Here is a 22,245-nt window from a genome sequence, read left to right on the forward strand (position 1 = left end):
GACCGGAAATGGATTTTAGCTTAATATTCTTGTTATTCAGCTCAAGCCCTTTCATTTGATATGCAGCATGATAGGGTTCTCATTTTTTTCCAAGAAATTGCTAATTTCTTTTTTCTTTTTTTTTTAAATATCGAAAAAGCCCGAAAAAAAATTAATTGTTCCAGTTTCTCACCGGGACTTTTCATATGTGTTTTTTCTTGGTTGGTACTATGTATTGTGATATAAATCAATTCTATGGTCATTATTGTGAGGTGAAATCATAAGTGGCCTGGACTAGTACAGCGCACCTATGATTGCTGCTTACTTGATGCTCACAATAATGACCATAGATTTGATTTTAATTGTATTACACTCCTCAGTGTCTCTAGTTTATGCTGTAAAAAGTCCCAAGGAATCTTCGGATAGATAGTATTGTTTTTTTGCCTGTTTTGTTGGGCCTACGTCTCGGTGAGCGGACGCTCTTGTGCGGCGGAGATCGGAATGCGGTCGCATAGTTTTACTGCAACGCGCGTGCAGCCGGGAGTTGAGTATTTTTATCCTCCGTCCCATAACACCATTTCTGGCAAACAATAGGGCTTTGTTTCCACTTCTTTCACACTGTGAAGATATCTAACACCATGTATGGGCTAAACAACACGTTTGGCGATTGATTGCTGTATAGATCTAGTTGATTAGCTCAGTGTAGTGATTTGATTTGACTAGACGACTCCAAAACAAAGATGGCTGCCGAATCTTCGAGCAGCACATTTGTTGAGTCATCGACGAACAAAACAGAGGTAAGTGAGCACATTTTACGATTAATAGTGCATTACAGTAACAATTGAAGCAAAGTAGGTAGAAAAACTAACATGCATACGCCGTAAGAAGTTTTCCGTGCTTCGTACTGTACTGTTCAAAGTGATTCTGAAACTGAAAGTGAAAGACGAACACAGCACACTCATGTGTACACGCTTTCTCGCCCTGTTACAGACACCCATCTAAATTAATATCTAAGAAATGGTATGGTATGGTATGGTATATATTTATAGTCACGGCAGAGTTCTCTGCGTGAAATTCGGGCTGCTCTTCCCAGTGATAGCGCGTCGCCATAGTACGGTGTCACGATTTCATCTTTCGCCTGTGTACATATTTCCCCCTCGATATATACTCAAGACTGAAATGTTGTTTCCTAGTAAAATTAAGAAGTGAAATTATGTATGGACGAAAGGCATGTCAGTTTCTTGCATTTGAAGAAAATTGGTGGTGAAATTTAATAGATTTCATCCCCAAAATCGATTTCTTCGAAAACGTGTACCGAGTGGTTACGTCCCTTGAGTAAGAAGGGAAACATTGTGGGATGAATCAAATTTCTAAGTTAAATAAAACAAATTGGTTGGACAAATTTGGCCCCACGAATGTAAGGTACACAATGTCGCTCATCAGTACTATCGAAGGGTGGTTTTTTGTTCAGTGTAGAGTTTATACTAGATCAACGAGGCCGAGAATCGAAATACAGATCAACACGGCGAAAGATGAAAACGTCACACCGGCACCACCCCCCTTTTTTTTCCCTGTGTGCATTGTGTATTTGTTTACCTATTAGGTTGGGTTTTCTACAGAATTTTGCCAGGGACAATTTTCTTGTTGCCGTGGGTTCTTTTACGTGCGCTGAATGCGTGTTGCACACGGGACCTCGGTTTATCGTCTCATCCGAAAGACTAGCACCCAGACCACACCACATCTGGTCTAGTGGATGGGGGAAAGGTATAGGCTCCAAACAAGATTCGAACCCATGACCCCTCAATTTCTAGCTGGGTGCATTACCACTAGACCACTATGCCACCACTTTCAGGGAATGGAGTCAGCACAAATGTTAACTCCGGGAAAACATCCCCCTAGGCAGATTCGAACTCTCGTCGTCAGATTACAAATCCTGCGCACTACTGACTGAGCCCCCCCCCCCCCCCCCCCCCCTGTATGTAAATATAACTGTGTATATTTAAAATCTGAGTAACAGGCGCTCAGTTTCGACTCATCTATTCGTCAAGCGTCCAGCATACTGCTGATCATTATTGATTTCATTTTTCCCCTTGTTGCAGAACATTCCGTTGAACCTGGACTGTGCGATCTGTGAACAAGCGACAAAACCAGGGGATCATGTGAAATTGACTGAAAAGGGCTGCTCTGGGATAAACTCTGCTAGCATAGAACGAGGGGACAACCTCCAGGTCAAAGCAGGACAGCTGGTTCACGCAAAATGCCGCAAGGACTACACTCATCACAATTCCATTGCAGCATTGAAACGGAGTGTGAGAGAAGGGACCCCCTCCCCAGTTAAGAAGAGGAGAAGCCTCCGGTCTCATCATAATTTCGACTTCAAGGCTCAGTGTCTCTTCTGCTGCCAAAGCACAGAGCCTTTGAGGAACAGAAAAGTTGAGAAACTAATTCCAGTAAGAACAGACTGTTTTCAGGAATCTATTGTGAAAGTGTGTGGGGTGAGGGGGGATGATGACAAATGGGCCAATGAAGTCAACAGTCGCCTGGCATTTGCGTCTGACTGTTGTGCCTATGATGTAGTCTACCACAACGTGTGCAGCACTAATTTTCGAAAAGGATCTGGAATTCCTCAGTCTTTCTCTGATGAAGCAAAGGGGAAGAAGCCAAAAGGTCGTCCTGAAAACCCAGTGATAAATCGTGCTTTTCAAGATGTTGTCAAGGTTCTGGAATTTGGAGATTATGAACAGGTAACACTTCCAGACCTGGTCTCCGTGATGCAGCAATCCCTTGATCAAGTTCATTCTTCTTCTGTTTCATGTCAAGTCAGACATGAAGGATGTGTTCTTCTCCTCAAGCAGGGCAAGTACAACAAGACTTTGGGACATCAGATCAACGCAGAGCCGTCTTGGCCCCAATGTGTGCAAGAATATCTTATTTGCGCATGCATTTAGTGGCTGTGACACAACTTCTCGGCCTTTCAGTGTCGGAAAATGTGTCCCAGTGAAGAAACTGCAAAAAAAGAACAAACTGTTTGAAAATAGTGCCAAGGTTTTCCTGCAGACTAATTCGGATCACCAGATGATTGCAGAGACAGGAGAGAAACTGTTAGTCGACATCTACAAAGGAAATGATGGTGACACTCTTGACAAGCTTCGGCTGGTAAAGTACCACGAGAAAGTGTTCACCGGCTCTAAGCAAGTTCAGCCAAAAGTCCTGCCTCCTACTTCAGCTGCAGCCACAGGGTCTTTTACCAGGTTCAGGAGTGGGCTTGTTTGGGTACCAGTCTGGAGCTCATGCCTGAAGAATGGGGGTTTCAGCTTCAGCGGGGACAGCTGCTTCCTGTTCACACTGACATTCCTCCAGCCCCTGAGGAGTTAATGAACATCATCAGATGTGGTTGCACTACTGACTGTTCCTCACAACGCTGTAGTTGCCGGAAGGTCGGCCTTAGCTGCACAACTGCCTGTGGACAGTGCCGTGGAATAAGTTGCCTCAATTCGATGCTTCCCATGGATGAAGAGGAGGAGGAGACTAATATTTGAGGTAGGAGTCACTAGGACTGTAGAAATAGAGTCAGATAGGTATCTAGGTTGAATTATGCATCATGTAAGGGATTTTCTTTGTTATGATGCTTTTCGTCATCAGGTATGATCACCGTTACCGCGGGAAATAAAGTTCTTACTGAATATTTCATCAGCATTTGATCGGAAATGGATTTTAGCTTAATATTCTTGTTATTCAGCTCAAGCCCTTTCATTTGATATGCAGCATGATAGGGTTCTCATTTTTTTCCAAGAAATTGCTAATTTCTCTTTTTTTTTTTTTTTAAATATCGAAAAAGCCCGAAAAAAAATTAATTGTTCCAGTTTCTCACCGGGACTTTTCATATGTGTTTTTTCTTGGTTGGTACTATGTATTGTGATATAAATCAATTCTATGGTCATTATTGTGAGGTGAAATCATAAGTGGCCTGGACTACATGCACACACGACTGAATGTAAAAAGTAATCCCTCTTGAAGCAGGAGTCTGACCCTAAGAACAACAAGAGGCGAAGCCTTCAAGGCTCACGTAAGAAATAGACAAACAGTAACACAAACTCAATCACTCCGTCACACATACACACCCACACACACAGTAAGCTTAGGTGACACTGTGCAAGAAAGAGAGACACTAGATCTAGATCTGTCTGTCTGCATGTAGCCTACTTTCAGGGACACGACTGCCAAATAGTCTCGGCCCGCTCAAAATAACAATGACCGAGACCACACACACCACGCGAGAGAGAAAGACTACAGGGAGGAATGCCGTCATGATGCATTAATTGACGTCAAACACTTTTGACCGTGACGTAATCTTATGCGAGCTTTATCCATAGTCTTGGATAACCACTCACACATAGACTCGGAAATGTTAAAGTTTCTACCACAGACATACACACGCACAAACACACACACACACGCACACACACACGCACAAACGCACAAACGCACAGACAGACAAAGTTACGATCGCATAGGCTACACTTCGTGAGCCAAAAAGTAGAATTAAGATAGGTCTTTCGCCAGGATTTCATTCGCGCGTGGCCACTCTGGAAAATGGCACTCTACAAATTGTTTATATAAGGTAAGCAGTAAACCGTACTGCTAATAGGGCGAGGCCTTGAGCACGCCTGTTTTCCTTAACTCGTTCCCGCTGTCGTCTTGCACTTGCAGTCAATTACTTCGTTTCTCGTCCTTTATCATTCACAACAAATGTGTAACAAATGTCTGTCTCTCGATCTTGTCTGTTACGGACATCCTTAAACGCAGCAGATACTGACCATTTTCATGTGCAAAAGACTCGCTTCCAAACTTTCTGAACCCAGGGAAAACACCTTGTCAACAATCACTGGAAGCCAAAGATCCCTGTCGCAATTAATCGTGAACTCCGATGAGTATAAGTTCAAAGAAAAGGGTGTCATATTAAATGCACACTCTGGTAATCCGTTTGTAAAGAAACTAAATTTTGTTGGTTTGATCTAAATAATGAATTATAAGGAAATCATTTATTATGTAATGTATTCTATATTATAGAATGCATTCTATAACGTCCCGAACTGCCTTCTATGATAAAATGCATTCTATAACACAAAATACCAAAATGCTTTTTATGATAGAATGCGTTCTTTAACGTCCTGAAATGCATTATTATGGGGGCCAGGATTATATGCATAATGTCCCGAAACTACAACAGGCCAGCTCCGCAAAGAAAAGCAGAACTACACACACACACACACAGCCACACACACGCACAGAGAGAGAGAGAGATAGATAGAGAGAGAGAGAGAGAGAGAGAGAGAGAGAGAGAGAGAGAGAGAGAGAGACAGACAGAGAGAAAGAGAGAGAGAAAGATCAAATCAAATCAAGTCAAATTTTGTTTTACGAAGGTTGTGGCATAAGCAATGGAAAGGAGCTTTTTTTCAACCAGCCCTCGCCAAGAGAGGGACTATTCTAATCTTGAATACATTATATATATGTCTCGACATGTATTTCTCTCTCTCGACTGTACACAGAGATAAGAACAGCCTCGCTTTCACCTAGATCCTGCCTAAAAACAATGTTCAGACCTCATGTTCAGACTCGGCGTAATAATACCGAAAGGACTACTTTTTAGCGGTCAAGTTCAGTCGTCCGCATACTCGAAAGTGAAAAAAAGATAAAACGTTTTGCTACAGTAACGGAGGATGAACTGTCGAAGAAGAAAAAGAATCTCGTGCCAACCACTACGCAGAAGACCATCCGAGTTGTCCAGAAGAAGTTCTGAAACACGTCACGTTCCAAATCAAAAGACGACATTCTATTCTCTTACGTCACTATTCTTGGTTTACGGTACCATTCGGCGGCTTTGCTGCGAGTATGCCATAGTCTTGGTTGGCCGAGACCTTGAGGTGGAATGCGAGTGATTAGGTTTGTTGATTTTGCTCGGAGAAGTGGTCCGTGTTCAAGGAAGTTTCTCAGTTCTTCTTTGAAAACAAAAACCCTAAGACCAGTGAATGTCGAGATATATATGTTAATTGGATCTGTGATCCAAACATGCCTTTTGGTCAATCTCGATGGCAGTTTATTCCACTCGCCCTACGGGCTTGTGGAATAAACTTCCATCTCGATTGACCAAAAGCCATGTTTGGATCACAGATCCAATTAACGTATAATGTATGTATGTATGTATGTATGTATGTATGTATGTATGTATGTATGTATGTATGTATGTATGTATGTATGTATGTATGTATATATATATATATATATATATATATATGTGAACAGCTCAGATCATGGGTCAATAAAGTGTTACACAGATGGTCAAAATTAAAGTACAAGATATTGCACTGGAAGTGGAACTACACTGTTGCTTAGTGTCTGTATGAAGCTACAAGGTGAAAATAGAAAAAGAAAAACACGATTCTTGACTTTGATGGGCTTTTTCTGCTCGTTAGCACACATTCTTCTACTCATCACAGCATGCCCCATTATTGAGTTTAAAACACCAATTAAATTTGTTTTGAATAAAACTCACAATTTTACAATAAGAATTTAGAGACCTGAATCAATTAGGTATATCCTACTTAGTTTGACTTTTGCAAAACTAAGTAATTACACATTTAATTGAATCAGTCAGACAGACGGAGCCATAGAGAGACAGACAGAGGGCAAACAGAAATCTGAGAAAGAGACCCCTTTAAAAATGTTACCATGTTTGAAATGAAACATCGCAAGGTGAAGCCATAATTCATCACCTTTCAGTATGACGTCATGAGCGTGTTCCACACTTGAAATGACGTGTTTTTATCATGTTGTCAGCTGCACGGAACTTGGAAGTATAATTTCCATTCAACGATCCGAGTTTGTTAAGTTTTAGCCTATTTTCAACGTCAAACACCATGAAACTATATATATTTGGAATCAGAAAATGGTAAGGAATAGATAGAAGTTGTTTTTAAGTGTCTTTTTTCATAAATAAAGATAGTGGTTATTTATCGGTTTTCTTCATTTTTAAGCATAATTATCAATACAAAACAACAAAACTATATAGTTTTAGATACAGGACGCAATAGGGAATACACCAATATAAATTTTTTGTTTCAAATATTAGTTTTTAAAAATTTGAAAAAATGACATATTTCGAACAAACATTTCAATAACAAAACTTTAAGTGACCAAACTGAAATGCAATCCCATAATCCGGCCTAGATCTGAGATTGTGTGATAAGAAATTCGATCAAATTGATGAAAAACTGTAACTGTGAAAGTGCTGCCTCGACCTTTTGGCAAACGGTAAAATATGACGTCATCAAACTGTCCTATCAATAAACGGAAAAACCTTCTATGAGAAAATCCAGTCAAAAATATCCATATCAAATTTCATAAAGATCCACTCCGTAGTTTTTGAGATATGATCTGCAGTGTGAAAAAACGCCCAAAACGCAAACTCATTTGTCATGATTTGGTCGTGTTCTGCTGATACTATAATGTTTTTCTTTCCTAAAACACACTATAATAGTAGCCTTTCCCAATGTCTATGCTAAAACTGACTTGTCTGTGTTGTCAATGATTTTGCTACAGTGTGAGAACACAATCTCACGCCCATAACGCTGTGACACGAAAACTCATTTGGTCGTGTTCTGCCGATACTGTAATGTTTTTCTTTCTTAAAACACACTATAATAGTAGCCCTTCCCAAATGCAATGCTAAAAATGACTGGTCTGTGTTGTCAATGATTTTCTGCGAGAATGCGATCTATCTGTTTGTCGCAAAGACCGTGTGACACGAAAGTTATGAGCGGAAGACAAATCTGCTGAGTGCAATTACGTTTCAGAAGATAGTTGGTTAAAACAGTTTATCACTCAGACACGCAAAGGAACACTATAACTTTATTATTCAGGCCATATTTGCTTTCCTTTGTCATGTATGAAAGTACTGGCCTTGGTTGAAGAAAGTGACCTGTCGCTGTGCAACAAATTTGTCGCCATTTTCCGCCGTGTTTTGTAAATAAAACGTGTTTACTACCCACACATACAAAACGATGCTGTTGGTTCTTTTTATTTTCTTATTGTTTGATTCATGCTTAGCAGTTTAGTATGCTTTGTTTTCTTCTCAATTCAATGGATGGCTATAAAATAAGCATTTAAATGTGAAGGTGTTAAAATTACCCATGATCTGAGCTGTTCACATATATACGTTTAAAATGTCTTGGATCTGGGGACATCTGTAAGTGTGAGAGCGTGGATCTGGGAACATTCTGTGGTTATGGGAACATTAGCATGTTCTCATATCCAAGGTAACCTCAAAATGTAATTTTCGTGTTCAGCTTGACCATTGAGGGGTTTTAACTCGTGTTCCCAAAAGCATTTGAGTTCTGACTTGGTTGTCCCCCTTCCCTTGCTACAGATCTCTGCATCGTCAAACAATCTCTTCTGAGCTTTTAGCATTCTTGTGCTTACGACACTAAAAAAAAAAAAAAATTATCTCTCTCTCTCTTTTTTTTTTTAACATTGCTGTGTAAAATAAAACTGTAAAATAACTATTTTACAGGTTTATTTCACAAGTTTATCTTATATTTTCTGAACATTTGGAAATAATTGCTTTACCTCAGTGAAATATTTATTATTGTTTAGAGCGTAAGCGATAAGCGATCCGGGCCTTTTCAAGAAATCTGAACAATGAACATGGTCGCTGCATGGGATTTTTTTCCCTTTCGTACAATCAGGCACACCACTCGTACAGGTAAGCCTTAGATTTTATGTAGCGCACTTTATAAGAACAGTGTTATATCTATTTATTTGAGTTAGGCATTGAAGATTTGAGAGGGCTTCTTCGCATCGAAGGAGTCTCTTCTGAGTGGGAATTCCGCTGTGAATTGATAGTTCTGGTCAATGGCTGTCTAATCGGCCCTCGAAGGCAATCACTGAAGTGAAGTGCACCGGGAGTGACTATTGCAACGACTGTCGTGTCCAGCGTTGTGTTTGTCAATGAGGTTCTTGAAAGCATTTGTACTGGGAGCCCGTTTAATGTTAGTTGTTAGTTTGTTCCAGTCATTTGTAACTCTATAGCTGAAAGCAAATTTTCTTGTATTGTTATTATCATGTCTTTCTTTTTGTATTTTGTCAGTACTGTTACGTGTTACAACAATGTTAGTCTGCGGTGATTTAAAAAAGAAATCTTTGTTAGTGTCATCAATGTCGTTAAATATTATATACGCTTGTATTAGGTCCCCTCTCTTTCTTCTTGCCTTTAGTGTAGGCAAAGTCAAGTATCTTAGTCTCTCTTCATATGTGTAGTCTTTTATTTCGTAAATCAGTTTAGTAGCTCTTCTTTGGACTCTTGCGATTGATGTTGATTGGCGTACTAGTCTCGGAAACCAGGCAGGATTGCCGTATTCTAGATGAGGTCGTACTAGTGTACACTCCACTCTCTGTTCCAGGAGGCTGTTCTCTGAAAATCCACCAGTACCTAGGAATGGCAGTGACACTGTACTCTAGGACCAACACAGCTAGTGTTTCAAATGTTACCTTTTTGTTTCAGGAGTCCTTGAATATTCTAGTCATTTTTCCCCATTTATTTTAAGTTCATATCATATTTGACAAATAGGTGGCGTGATCTAACCATGTTTACCTGGTTGATTCTGACGGTTGGCAGTTTAAGTTTCTGGCAATTGCCAAAGTTGAACGTTTATTGTCATTAAATGGCAAAATTAATTTGAAGTCACGTTATAACTTATTGTGGAAAATCAGCTCCCTCTCTCTCTCTTTCCCCTCCCACACTCACACACAAACACACACACATGCGTGTGTGCTGACACAAATTTGTGATTTACTTTAAAATTAACAAGGGTGCCGCGGTCAATTGTAGACGGTAAGACCTATTACTTTTTTAAAGCCAGGACATTTGGACCTATTGATTTCTTACGGTCAGGTCCAAATGACCTATTGTCCTCTAACGCTGGCAGCAACACTGATGTAGATGAAATATTCATGAGGACGTCCCTCTGCAATATTATCCCAGCTATCTAAATAGACTGGAAGAACAAAAAGTGATTGCATGGAGACCTGATCAGAAATAGAGGGTTATAACTGACATTTATCTGCAATTAAATTGCTTTAAACTGACGGTTGCCAAATTGGGTTGTGAGTGAAGCGTAGCTCTGGCTTGTCACTCACTTCCACTACACATAAATGCGCGCAAGGATTTAGTTCTTCAAACATTTCTGCTTTCTGTAGCTATGCAGGGTTTGTGGATGTGGAACGTGGGAATATTACAGTTTGGAAGGTGAGGATTCTGATAGACTCGATGCAAATTGTCCGAACTATAGCTATGGCGTGCCCCTTTAATAGCTCATAATGATTAGCCAAATATGGAAAGGCAAAACTAGATTCAAGTAGCTGAAAATTGAAACACGAATGGCGGCTTGATTGAAACTTTACGAAATGGAAATCCTGTGTTTTCCAACACATGAATGTACAAATCAGTGTTTTGGGTCTACAGAACACGACAAATCCCGTCCAAGTCCACTTCAACACAACTTCACAAGCCCATGTCTTCAGAACTTTGCAATTCCATGTGTATACGAGACCACGAAAGTCACACATTGGCTGGATTCATGTCCTGACGACATATCTGTGGTAAGTTTAAAGGCTGTCTCCATGGTAAAAAAAAATACTGAAATAACCATTTGTTTCTCTTTCTTCTTTCAATTTAATGACTTATGCGCTAGAGTTCGTATTCAATATGTTCCAGTGAAGATAATGACTCACTTTTCTAACCCGTATTCTCAAAAGCTCGGGAGAAAACGAAAGAAAATAATGTCCCTCTCCGGAAGTGACGTGTGGCTGGTGGCTTGATTCGGCCTTCCGCCATTTTGACAGAGATGGGAGAGTGAACCACAGCTTCGCGTAACAATCTGAACACGCATGCCGCATCAAGTTGTCAATAGACAACCACTGATGTTGATAAAGTAAGAGATCTGTCTTACATAATTGAGTTTCGGCGCTGTTTGGTTGCAAAGAAATGTGCGCAGTCTATATCACAAGTAGGTTTGGAAAGTGCATTTTCCGATGATATCGACGCAGCTAAGTATCAGGATCAGGAATATTGCGTCGCGGAACCTTTCAGATTATGACGCAATGTTGGCAAGAGAGCGCCTCGCCTAGCCCTACTTAAAACGATTTAAAACCTATCATTTTGGAATTTGTTCTCTTCCATAAAAAGTCTGAAGTCCATTGCTACTAAATTAAATAGCCTCTGGACTTATTTGAAAAATACACCCTTTCCTAATAGTTTTCTTAGTGCTGGCAATCAATAGTACTAGTAATGAGAGGGATGCACGACTCGTACCCTTTGATGACAGTGAGGGGCGACATTTGTATTGTTGTAGGCTATAATACAAATGTCGCCCCTCACTGTCATTAGGGCTAAATGTCACTTTTGTTAACTCCTTCATGATACGAACCCACCTTACTGTCACGGGACGCAGGGGTGGCCACATTTTTGTCAATTCAGCTTTCCCCGGGTATGTAACATGTCATTTTTAACTTACCCGCACAAAAATCAGGTTACCCACAATCTGAATGCAAAAACTCGTCCCCACCCCTACACACAGTCATGGAGTTGCGCTCACGCACACTCCACTGTCGAAATCTAACCAAGGAAATTCGTCCTTCCATTCTGGCAAAAACCTTCTGACACGTTTTGATCTGTCGCAGTGTCGATTCTAGACCGCGCATTCCCGCAAATATGAAAGAAATCCCGCAAAAATAAAATTTGGATGCGCGCCTTTTCACGCAAAGAAATACCAATTCCCGCATTTTCAAACATCTTGTGCATGCGCGATATAATAAATATAATTTCGTCAAACAGCCCAGCGTTGCAGATCGTAAGCGCTTGCAATCTTTTTGAGACAAGTGAGGCCCTGACAAGGATGTTTACATTTACCTATGTTTTCAAAAGTTACATTTTCCCTAAACATCCTTATCAGGGCCTCACTTGTCTCAAAAAGATTCACTTTTTCTCCCACAAGTCTTTGCTTCCCTTTGTGGTCACTTCCTGTTTTACATTCAAAATGGCCACCACGATAAGTGAAAGCGTGGATTTTTTCAAGAATGGAGACCCATGTGCAAATCAGCTTGACGACAAGTTGCCAAGTGAGGCAAAACATCCAAATAAATGGTCTTGGAAGTGGATGAAGGAGTTAGATTCTCAAAAAAGATAATGGAGTTTATGATTAAGAAGTTTCTGTTGTGCATGCAACGATGAAATTACATACACCTGACTTCACTCTTCAGGCAAGAAAGCCATCAGGAACCATACGTTGGTTCTCTCTCTCTCTCTCTCTCTCTCTCTCTCTCTCTCTCTCTCTCTCTCTCTCTCTCTCTCTCTCTCTTTGAAGTCTCTCTCTCTCTCTTTGAAGTCTCTCTCTCTCTCTTTGAAGTCTCTCTCTCTCTCTCTCTCTCTCTCTCTCTCTCTCTCTCTCTCTCTCTCTCTTTGAAGTCGTGGGGGCAATGACGGCCTCCGGGATGCCACAGATTCCATCCTCCCCCAGCCTAGAGACTGGGACTTTTTGTTCTTATTTACGATAGAGTGACATAAATCAATAATTAGCAAAGATTCTATAATTTTAAACTAATCTTTGTTTCAGTTGGTCATGGTGATTTGGGCAATGACAACACCGGCATCGTGGGTGATTTGGGCAGCGATGACCCCTCCGTCAAGGATTGCGACGTGACGAGCACACATGCAGAACCGCTTGGTATGTTTATACCGCCACCATCATAAGTGACGGTTTCTGAGACTTCCACTACTCGTGCAGAACTTCTGATTGGAGAAACTCGAGGTCAAAGCTTGTTCCCAAATGTTCTTATTATTATTTCACATTGCTCAACATCCAGTTAGCAACACAGGCTAGATGTTAAGCAACGTGAAATAATAATAACACATTTTGGGACAAACTTTGACCTGTAGTTTCTCCAATCAGAAGCTTCTGCACGAGTAATGGAAGTCGCAGAAACCGCCACAATATTATTTAAATTTTATTTATATATAGATGCTACATGTCGGGTTCATCTACGGGGCTAGTGACAGACCGCCAATGATGTTTTTTGTTGTTTTTTAGTTGGCAGCATGGGGATATCTTGAGAAGGCTCTCCGTAGTCGGCTAGACGTTAAGCAATGCTAATAATAATAATAATAGCACTTGAGCAAAGAGCTAAAACATTTCGAGGTACGGTAGAGTGTTTGACATAAATAATAATAATAATACGAATATTTATAACGCGCACATATCTCCCCAACAGGCGACTCAAGGCGCACATACACTCATTCACACACACGGAGACTTAAAGTCACCAACACACACACACCAGCAACCATTAAAATATGTACAGTTATTCAAGGTGGGATGGACAATGATAATGGACAACAGGAGGGGGGAACATGTACACAGGGAGATAGTGATCAAGGGGGAGGTCGTAGAGAAGGTAGAGCAGTATAGGTATTTGGGGGTGATTATAGACAATAAGTTGACATGGAAACCAAACTCTGATGCCCTTGTGAAGAAACTCCACTCTCGCCTGTACTTTTTGAGAAAACTCAGGTCTTTTAACATCTGCAGACAAGAAATCCTTCAGATGTTTTACACTTCAACGTGCAATAGTGTGTTGTACTTTGGCTCCGTGTGTTGGGGTGGCAACATCAACAAGCAAGACAGGGATAGATTAGATAAATTCATCAGGAAAGCAAGTGGGGTGGTTGGGAGGAAGCAGGACAATTTCACATCAACACATGAACGACGACTGACTGACAAGGTACAGAAGATTTTGGCTGACGACTCGCACCCACTCAGACCGGAATTTGACAGTAGACGGACAGACAGGAGCAACAGATTCAGACAACCAACCGCAAGATCCACACGCTACAGAAATTCGTTCATTCCATCTGCAATTCACATCTTCAATTCTCAGGTGGGGCGGTAGATGCTGGTGTTGTCGCTCTGATGCACGGGGTCAGTGTTCTGTATTGTTTCAGTATTGTTGATTTTGTTTTGCATGATTATATACTCTTATTCTACTCTCTTAGACAATATGTGATAACCGGCAAGGTGCTGACTTTCTTTTGTGCATTGTTGATGGTGAATGCATGTTAATTTATTTTTAATATACTTTCTTATGTGATAACCAATGTGCTATATTTTCTCAGGACAAAGAACAAATGTTTATTTTGAATGTTTTATGTATGTTATTATTACGGACACAAACGCTCAGCAATGTAATTTCTCTTTTAGAGATTAATAAAGTTATTGTATTGTATTGTATTGTATTGGGGTGGGCAGTGTAGAATGCATGGATTATGTGGAAAAAAGGAATGTCTTGAGTGCAGATTTGAATGATTCGAGGGACTGTTGTTGACGGAGGGGGAGAGGTAGTGTGTTCCATTGGCTAGGTGCTTGGAAAGAAAATGAGCGTTGACCTGCTGTTTTGAGTTTGGTGTGGGGGATGTTGAGCTTGAGGGAGTCGGCAGATGATCTGAGTGCTCGTGAAGGGACATAGAGAGAGAGAGAGTCGGAGAGATAGGCAGGGGCGAGACCATGGAGGCATTTGTAGGTGAGAGTGTTGATTTTGTATGTGATACGGGCAGGAACGGGCAACCAGTGGAGCTGATTTAGGAGGGGGGTGATATGATCTCCCTTTTTCTTTCGTAAGGCAAGACGGGCAGAGCTATTTTGAATGCGTTGGAGACGAGAGATAGAAGAAGAGGGAAGACCCGCCAAGAGAGAGTTACAATAGTCAAGACGTGAGAGAATGGTGGACGTGACCAGTTTGGCGGTAGCATCTGTGGTGAGGTACTTGCGGATAGTGGCGATGCGGCGGAGTTGGAAGTAGCAGGTGCGAGAGACAGAAGAGATGTGTTGTTTCATGGAAAGGGTGTTGTCTAGAGTGACTCCGAGGTTTTTGACAGCAGAAGACAGAGGGACAGAAGAGTCAGAGAGTTGAAGAGAGTCGGAAGTGGCTTTGGAGAGTTTGGATGTAGTGCCTACTAGGATAGCTTCAGTTTTGTTGCTATTGAGCTGAAGTTTGATTTCTGTCATCCAATTCTGCACGTCAGTGATAGTGTCAGAGATAGAGGAAAGAAGAGATTCAGACTGGTCAGGGGAAGAGCTGTTGTGAAGTTGAGAGTCGTCGGCAAAAGAGTGGTGGAGAACGTTGTGTCGGTCAAGGATGTGGTCAAGAGGTTGAGTGTAGAGAGTAATTAGTACAGGCCCAAGGACTGAGCCCTGAGGGACTCCGCACTCAAGCCTGATGGGGTCAGAGTTCAGTTTGTCAATCGAAACAGTCTGGTAGCGGTCGGTGAAATAAGAAGAGAACCAAGAAAGAGCTGTGCTATGGATACCAAAGGTGTACTGAAGGCGTTGAAGGAGGATGTTGTGGTCGACTGTGTCAAAGGCCGCTGATAGATCAAGTAGAGCGACGGCAGAGATTTCAGCTTGGTCAGTGGCAAGGAGGAGATCAGTAGTGATTTTGAGAAGGGCAGTTTCGGTGGAGTGGTGAGGACGATAGGCAGATTGAAGCGGAGAGAGAAGATTGTTGCAAAGAAGGTGAGAGTTGAGTTGTTTTAGGACGACTCTTTCAAGGAGTTTGGAGATGAAGGAAAGGTTTGAGACAGGGCGGTAGTTGCTGAGAGTGTTTGGGTCGAGCGATGGTTTCTTCAGTAGATGTTTGACAATAGCAGTCTTAAAGGAGTTGGGGACAGTGCCTGTTTGCAGAGAAGTGTTGATGATTTTGAGAATAGAAGGGAGGAGTTCAGGAAGACAGTCAGAGTAGAGTTGTGTGGGAAGAGGGTCAAGGTCACAGGTTTTCAAGGTCATTTCTTTGAGGACTTTCTCCAGGTCAGTGAGAGTGAGAGGCTGAAAGTGTGTGAAGGGAGTGCCTGTAAATGCAGGAGAAGTTTCAGAGTTTTGGTGTGGGATTTTGTCTAGTTTGTCACGGATGGTTTGGATCTTGTTATGGAAGTAATCAGAGAAAGCTTGCGACAGTTTGGAGGGGTCGATGTTGTTGGGCAAGGGAGAAGCAGAAGAGCAGCCAACAAGGTCATTCACTGTGGAGAAGAGTGTTTTGGCAGAGGTTGTTTCACAGATTTTGGTGCTGTAGTGCGATTGTTTGGCGTCTGCGATGAGTGTCTGAGCATGTTCCATTTGCTTGTTGTAAATCTGTCTGTCAACTACCAGCTTTGAGGTTCGCAACTTCCTCTCTGCTCGGCGACGCAACTGTTTTGTATACTTAACTTCAGCTGTGATCGAGGGTGCAGAAGGCCAATCTACGATGAGTTTGGTTTTTGCGGGTGCATGTTCGTCAAGAAGTGTGCTGAGAGTGGAGTCGTAATGACGTACAGGGTCTGAGGATACCGGAGGATCAAGCAGTCGGCGGGCTGCTTCTGCGCGAAATGTGTCAGTGTTAACTTCTTTGAGGTTACGGCGGACTACGCGCTTTTTCTGTTTGGATGGTTTGGCCATCTTAAGAGAGAACAAAACTGCAGAATGATCGGATCTGAGGTAGTCATTCAGCAGGATGTCGTACACCAGGTCAGTGGACTCGTGGGTGACAATCCAGTCAATGATGTGTGTTTTGCGTGTGGGAGCGTCTACATGCTGTTTGAGGTCGTGACAGTCAAGAAGGTCCATCGTCTGTCTTGTGTCGGTGTTATAAATCAACAATAAGCAAAGATTCTATAATTTTAAACTAATCTTTGTTTCAGTTGGTCATGGTGATTTGGGCAATGACAACACCGGCATCGTGGGTGATTTGGGCAATGACGACACTGGCATCGTGGGTGATTTGGGCAATGAAGACACTGGCATCGTGGGTGATTTGGGCAATGACGACACTGGCATCGTGGGTGATTTGGGCAATGACGACACCGGCATCGTGGGTGATTTGGGCAATTCGTGGCTGATTTGGGCAATGACGACACCGGCATCGTGGCTGATTTGGGCAATGACGACACCGGCATCGTGGGTGATTTGGGCAATGACAACACCGGCATCGTGGGTGATTTGGGGAGCGATGACTCCTCCGTCAAGGATTGCGACTACACATGTCGCACACATGCAGAACCGCTTGGTATGTTTATACCGCCACCATCATATGTGACGGTTTCTGCGACTTCCAAAACTCGTGCAGAATCTTCTGATTGGAGAAATTCGAGTTCAAAGTTTGTTTAAAAAAAATATGTTATTTTACATTGCTCAACGTCAAGTTAGCAACATTTTGGTACATACTTTGACCTCTAGTTTCTCCAATCAGACGCTTCTGCGCGAGTAATGGAAGTCGCAGAAACCGCCACAATATTATTTAAATTTTATTTATATATAGATGCTACATGTCGGGTTCTAGTGGACATACTCTTATAATATCTAAATACTTTTGCTACTACTAATAACATGCATTGTTTATTACCTAATTAAAGGCTCCCGCAGTGGGGCACTGCGGTTAAGAAATTAAAGGCCCCTCCTGTTTTTGGAACCGCAGGAGCTTTCTAGTTTGCTGTTAGGTAGATTTTTGGTTCCTCTTTCCTGTCATGCTCTCTTTTTCTTCATGAATTCTTTTCTTTTTTCTGCCTTAATCTTGCTCATTCACCTGTATTTTTTCCAAAAATCTCTTCTCTTGCCGCTTGTCTCGCGATTCATGTATAGTTTAATCTGTTAGTGTTCTGATGTAAGTCCAGCAGTAGATAGGTTAAGCCTATTTTAACATACTGGAAACTGGTAATCTTCCAGTAGGTATTAATTTAGTTTTACTAAAGCCTGCTGGGACACAAGTAATGGGTTAGTGCATTTGTAAACAGGAATCGCTTGACAAGTGGCCCCCTTCATCCCCCCCTTCCTCGTCCTGATATGGCTCTGCGTAGTCGGCTGGACGTTAAGCAAAAAATAAACAAACAAAAAAAAAAATAAAGGCAGAGGTCGACAAAGCTCATGAAGACAAGCGTAAATTCAAGCTGGTCTCATGCTGAAATACAAACTTTAATAAATGGTTTTGGGCATCTCCTTCAAAAAGGCATGTATCCGTCAGGGAAGATAATTCAAGCCGCAATTAACCAAAATACTTGTCTCAACAATAGAACATGTATGAATGTGCGAACAAAGCTTCAGCACTAAATGAAGACACGGTTTTAAGATGGACTAGCTGAAGTTGTGGGCAAAGACAGCATGTTGTTGCTTTTTGGCGAAAGCTTACTGAAGAAATATGGACCAGCTAGAAAAAATGACATAGCACAGAGATTGAGACAACTTGCTGGCCTGTTGGTGCAATATGTAGAGCAAACCTATTCATTACATCTTACCATATAACAGTGGCACAGGCACGGTTGGCCTAGTGGTAAGGCGTCCGCCCCGTGATCGGGAGGTCGTGGGTTCGAACCCCGGCCAGGTCATACCTAAGACTTTAAAATTGGCAATCTAGTGGCTGCTCCGCCTGGCGTCAGGCATTATGGGGTTAGTGCTAGGACTGGTTGGTCCGGTGTCAGAAGAATGTGACTGGGTGAGACATGAAGCCTGTGCTGCGACTTCTGTCTTGTGTGCTGCGACTTCTGTCTTGTGTGTGGCGCAGGTTATATGTCAAAGCAGCACCACCCTGATATGGCCCTTCGTGGTCGGCTGGGCGTTAAGCAAAAAAAAACCACAATATAACAGGGGCTCATTTTGAAATTGAGGTTGTCAAGAGGAATGTAATCGGACATTTTTCAAACTAATCGCACCATCGATGCAAACTGCACGCACTCGCACAAATAAATGAAATCTACACACAGCAACACCGACAGCTTTAAATGATTTTAATGTCATTAAAACGGTTTAAACCCAAGTTAAAACAAGTTTTGCAAACAATACATGTGAAAGAATGTTGTTATGCCTGAATATTTAAAAAAATTAGTTAGTGTTCCCAGAAACTTGAAATTTGGCATTGTTGTTTATATGTCGACCTAGTACCCAAATATATATAGACATTCTGGAAAACGTTATTTGTTTAGGAATATGGGGAACGTGGATATGGGGACCTTATTAATATTATGTTTTCACATATATATTTAAATCCTAAACAAATAACGTTTTCCAGAATGTCTATATATATTTGGGTACTAGGTCGACATATAAACCACAGTGCGAAATTTCAACTTTCTGGATGTTCTATGTACCATTGTTAAATATCTAGTTATAAGTTCTTTTTTAGTTATACTTTTAAAACGACAAGACATGAACATGTATGTCCTTTTTTTTAATTTTTTTTTTATTGTTGTTATGTTTGTTTGTTTGTGTGTGTGTTGATCGATTTAATTTTTTTTTAAAGTTAGTGTTCCCAGAAACTTGTATTATATATATAATAAAAGTTTCTGGGAACACTAACTAATTTTTTTAATATTCAGGCATAACAACATTCTGTCACATGTATTGCTTGCAAAACTTGTTTTAACTTCAAACTTGTAAGATTAAGGCCACGGTCTTCAGTTTTCTCTTTTATTGGTCCTTGTTTGAGCAGTTCTTATGAAGCTAACTCTGACACCAGCCGGTTATTTGGGAACTCGTTTTCAACTGCTTGCAGAAAGTTGAAATTTGTCATTGTGGTTTATATGTCGACTTAGTACCCAAATATAAAAAGACATTCTGGAAAATGTTATTTGTAGGATTTAAATATATATATATATGAAAACATAATAAGGTCCCCATATCCACGTTCCCAAAAACCTTGTCTGAATATAATAATATATATAATAAATGTTTCTGGGAACACTAACTTTTTTTTTAATATTCAGGCATAACAACATTCTTTCACATGTTTTGTTTGCAAAACTTGTTTTAACTTCAAACCTGTAAGATTAAGGCCACGGTCTTCAGTTTTCTCTTTTATTGGTCCTTGTTTGAGCAGTTCTTATGAAGCTGTTTTGTATTCAAATTGATAGTTTGTCATTTGGTTTCGTACTAGTAAGGAAGTGTTCTTTTCAGCTGTGAGCTATAAGCGTTTATATTGATGCTTCAGACACGGCATAATCTTTTGAAGAACATATCTGCAATTCCCAGTCATACAGCAAGACAAAAATTGGCTCTTTGCAGTCTGCTGGGCTATACGCGATATGTTATGTATGTATGCATGGCCCTGTGTCTTGCTGTACGACCCTGGGTCTTGCTGTACGACCCTGGGTCTTGCTGTACGACCCTGGGTCTTGCTGTACGGCCCTGGGTCTTGCTGTACGACCCTGGGTCTTGCTGTACGGCCCTAGGTCTTGCTGTACGACCCTGGGTCTTGCTGTACGGCCCTGGGTCTTGCTGTACGACCCTGGGTCTTGCTGTACGGCCCTGGGTCTTGCTGTACGGCCCTGGGTCTTGCTGTACGACCCTGGGTCTTGCTGTACGACCCTGGGTCTTGCTGTACGGCCCTGGGTCTTGCTGTACGGCCCTGGGTCTTGCTGTACGACCCTGGGTCTTGCTGTACGACCCTGGATCTTGCTGTACGACCCTGGGTCTTGCTGTATGACCATGGGTTTTCATGTCACGTACGACATACAAATCACGATGTTCAAAGTTTTGACGAATTGAGTGTGACTACGATTCGTAAAACTTGAAATAGGAAGGTGTTATTGCTGTGTTTGATTGGTCGATCTTTGTTTAATGACAAAACAATTAATAATGCCAAGATTTTTAATGTGTACATAGTTCCTTTTCAGCTTGTGATTTATAACTCGTTGTGACAAGTTAAAGTTTGTGTAAGCCCTTAATAGACTCTTTGCAGTCCGCTGGGCTATACGCATTATGTATGTATGCATGACTCTGGGGATTGCTGTATGACCCTGGATCTTGCTGTATGACCCTCAATCTTGCTGTATGTCCCTCGGTCTTGCTGTATGACCCTCGGTCTTGATCAACAATGATCTGCATTTTTACTCAATATTTTCCACGAAGTACTGGGATCCTTGTATTTCTATCTACTCTGCTTTAATCTTGCTAAGACAATTATGTTGAGACGTCATAAATCAGTACTGGTATATTCTCGGAATTGCGGTCTGGTACCCTGTGATATCGGTTTGAAAAGTAGGGAAGGAGGCGATGTGAAGTGCCTTTAGTCGCTGCTGTCACAGTGGGGAGATTGCTAATTGGAGAAATGATTGCATGCAGAAAACGTGGTGATTATGATCCCACGTGACATTTTTACCGCCTTTCATTGTGTAAAAATAGCTTAAACGACAAAACAATTAATAATGCCAAGATTGTTAATGTGTACATAGTTCCTTTTCAACTTGTGATTTATAACTTGTTGTGACAAGTTAAAGTTTGTGTGGGCCCTTAATAGGCTCTTTGCGGTCTGCTGTAGGACCCTGTGTCTTGCTGTATGACCCTGTGTCTTGCTGTAGGACCCTGTGTCTTTCTGTAGGACCCTGTGTCTTGCTGTATGACCCTGTGTCTTGCTGTATGACCCTGTGTCTTGCTGTATGACACTGTGTCTTGCTGTATGACCCTGTGTTTTGCTGTAGGACCCTGTGTCTTGCTGTAGGACCCTGTGTCTTGCTGTAGGACCCTGTGTCGTAATGTATGACCCTGTGTCTTGCTGTAGGACCCTGTGTCTTGCTGTAGGACCCTGTGTCTTGCTGTATGACCCTGTGTCTTGTTGTATGACCCTGTGTCTTGTTGTAGGACCCTGTGTCTTGCTGTAGGACCCTGTGTCTTGCTGTAGGACCCTGTGTCTTGCTGTAGGACCCTGTGTCTTGCTGTAGGACCCTGTGTCTTGCTGTACGACCCTGTGTCTTGCTGTACGACCCTGTGTCTTGCTGTACGACCCTGTGTCTTGCTGTAGGACCCTGTGTCTGGCTGTATGACCCTGTGTCTTGCTGTATGACCCTGTGTCTTGCTGTAGGACCCTGTGTCTTGCTGTAGGACCCTGTGTCTTGCTGTACGACCCTGTGTCTTGCTGTACGACCCTGTGTCTTGCTGTAGGACCCTGTGTCTTGCTGTAGGACCCTGGCTCTTGCTGTACGACCCTGTGTCTTGCTGTATGACCCTGTGTCTTGCTGTAGGACCCTGTGTCTTGCTGTACGACCCTATGTCTTGCTGTACGACCCTGTGTCTTGCTGTAGGACCCTGTGTCTTGCTGTACGACCCTGTGTCTTGCTGTAGGACCCTGTGTCTTGCTGTAGGACCCTGTGTCTTGCTGTACGACCCTGTGTCTTGCTGTACGACCCTGTGTTTTGCTGTACGACCC

General features: G+C 41.9%; 1 protein-coding gene and 1 long non-coding RNA gene across 3 annotated transcripts in view; both read left to right on the forward strand.

Annotated features, from left to right (window-relative positions):
• LOC138968295 (fibrinogen gamma-B chain-like) overlaps positions 1–22,245 on the forward strand; it is a 485,749-nt gene that overhangs the window by 410,018 nt on the left and 53,486 nt on the right. The gene's annotated exons all lie outside the window — the stretch shown is intronic.
• Positions 8,210–17,955, forward strand: LOC138968284 (uncharacterized). 2 transcript variants are annotated; one of them, XR_011456123.1, is made up of 4 exons: positions 8,210–8,740; positions 10,499–10,635; positions 12,648–12,758; positions 16,757–17,955. It is a non-coding gene; the product is annotated as an uncharacterized lncRNA (long non-coding RNA). The 2 variants fall into 2 exon arrangements; XR_011456122.1 differs by having other exon boundaries at positions 8,210–10,635.

This window comes from Littorina saxatilis, linkage group LG6 (assembly GCF_037325665.1).
Source record: "Littorina saxatilis isolate snail1 linkage group LG6, US_GU_Lsax_2.0, whole genome shotgun sequence".
In the NCBI taxonomy this organism is placed as follows: Eukaryota; Metazoa; Mollusca; class Gastropoda; order Littorinimorpha; family Littorinidae; genus Littorina; species Littorina saxatilis.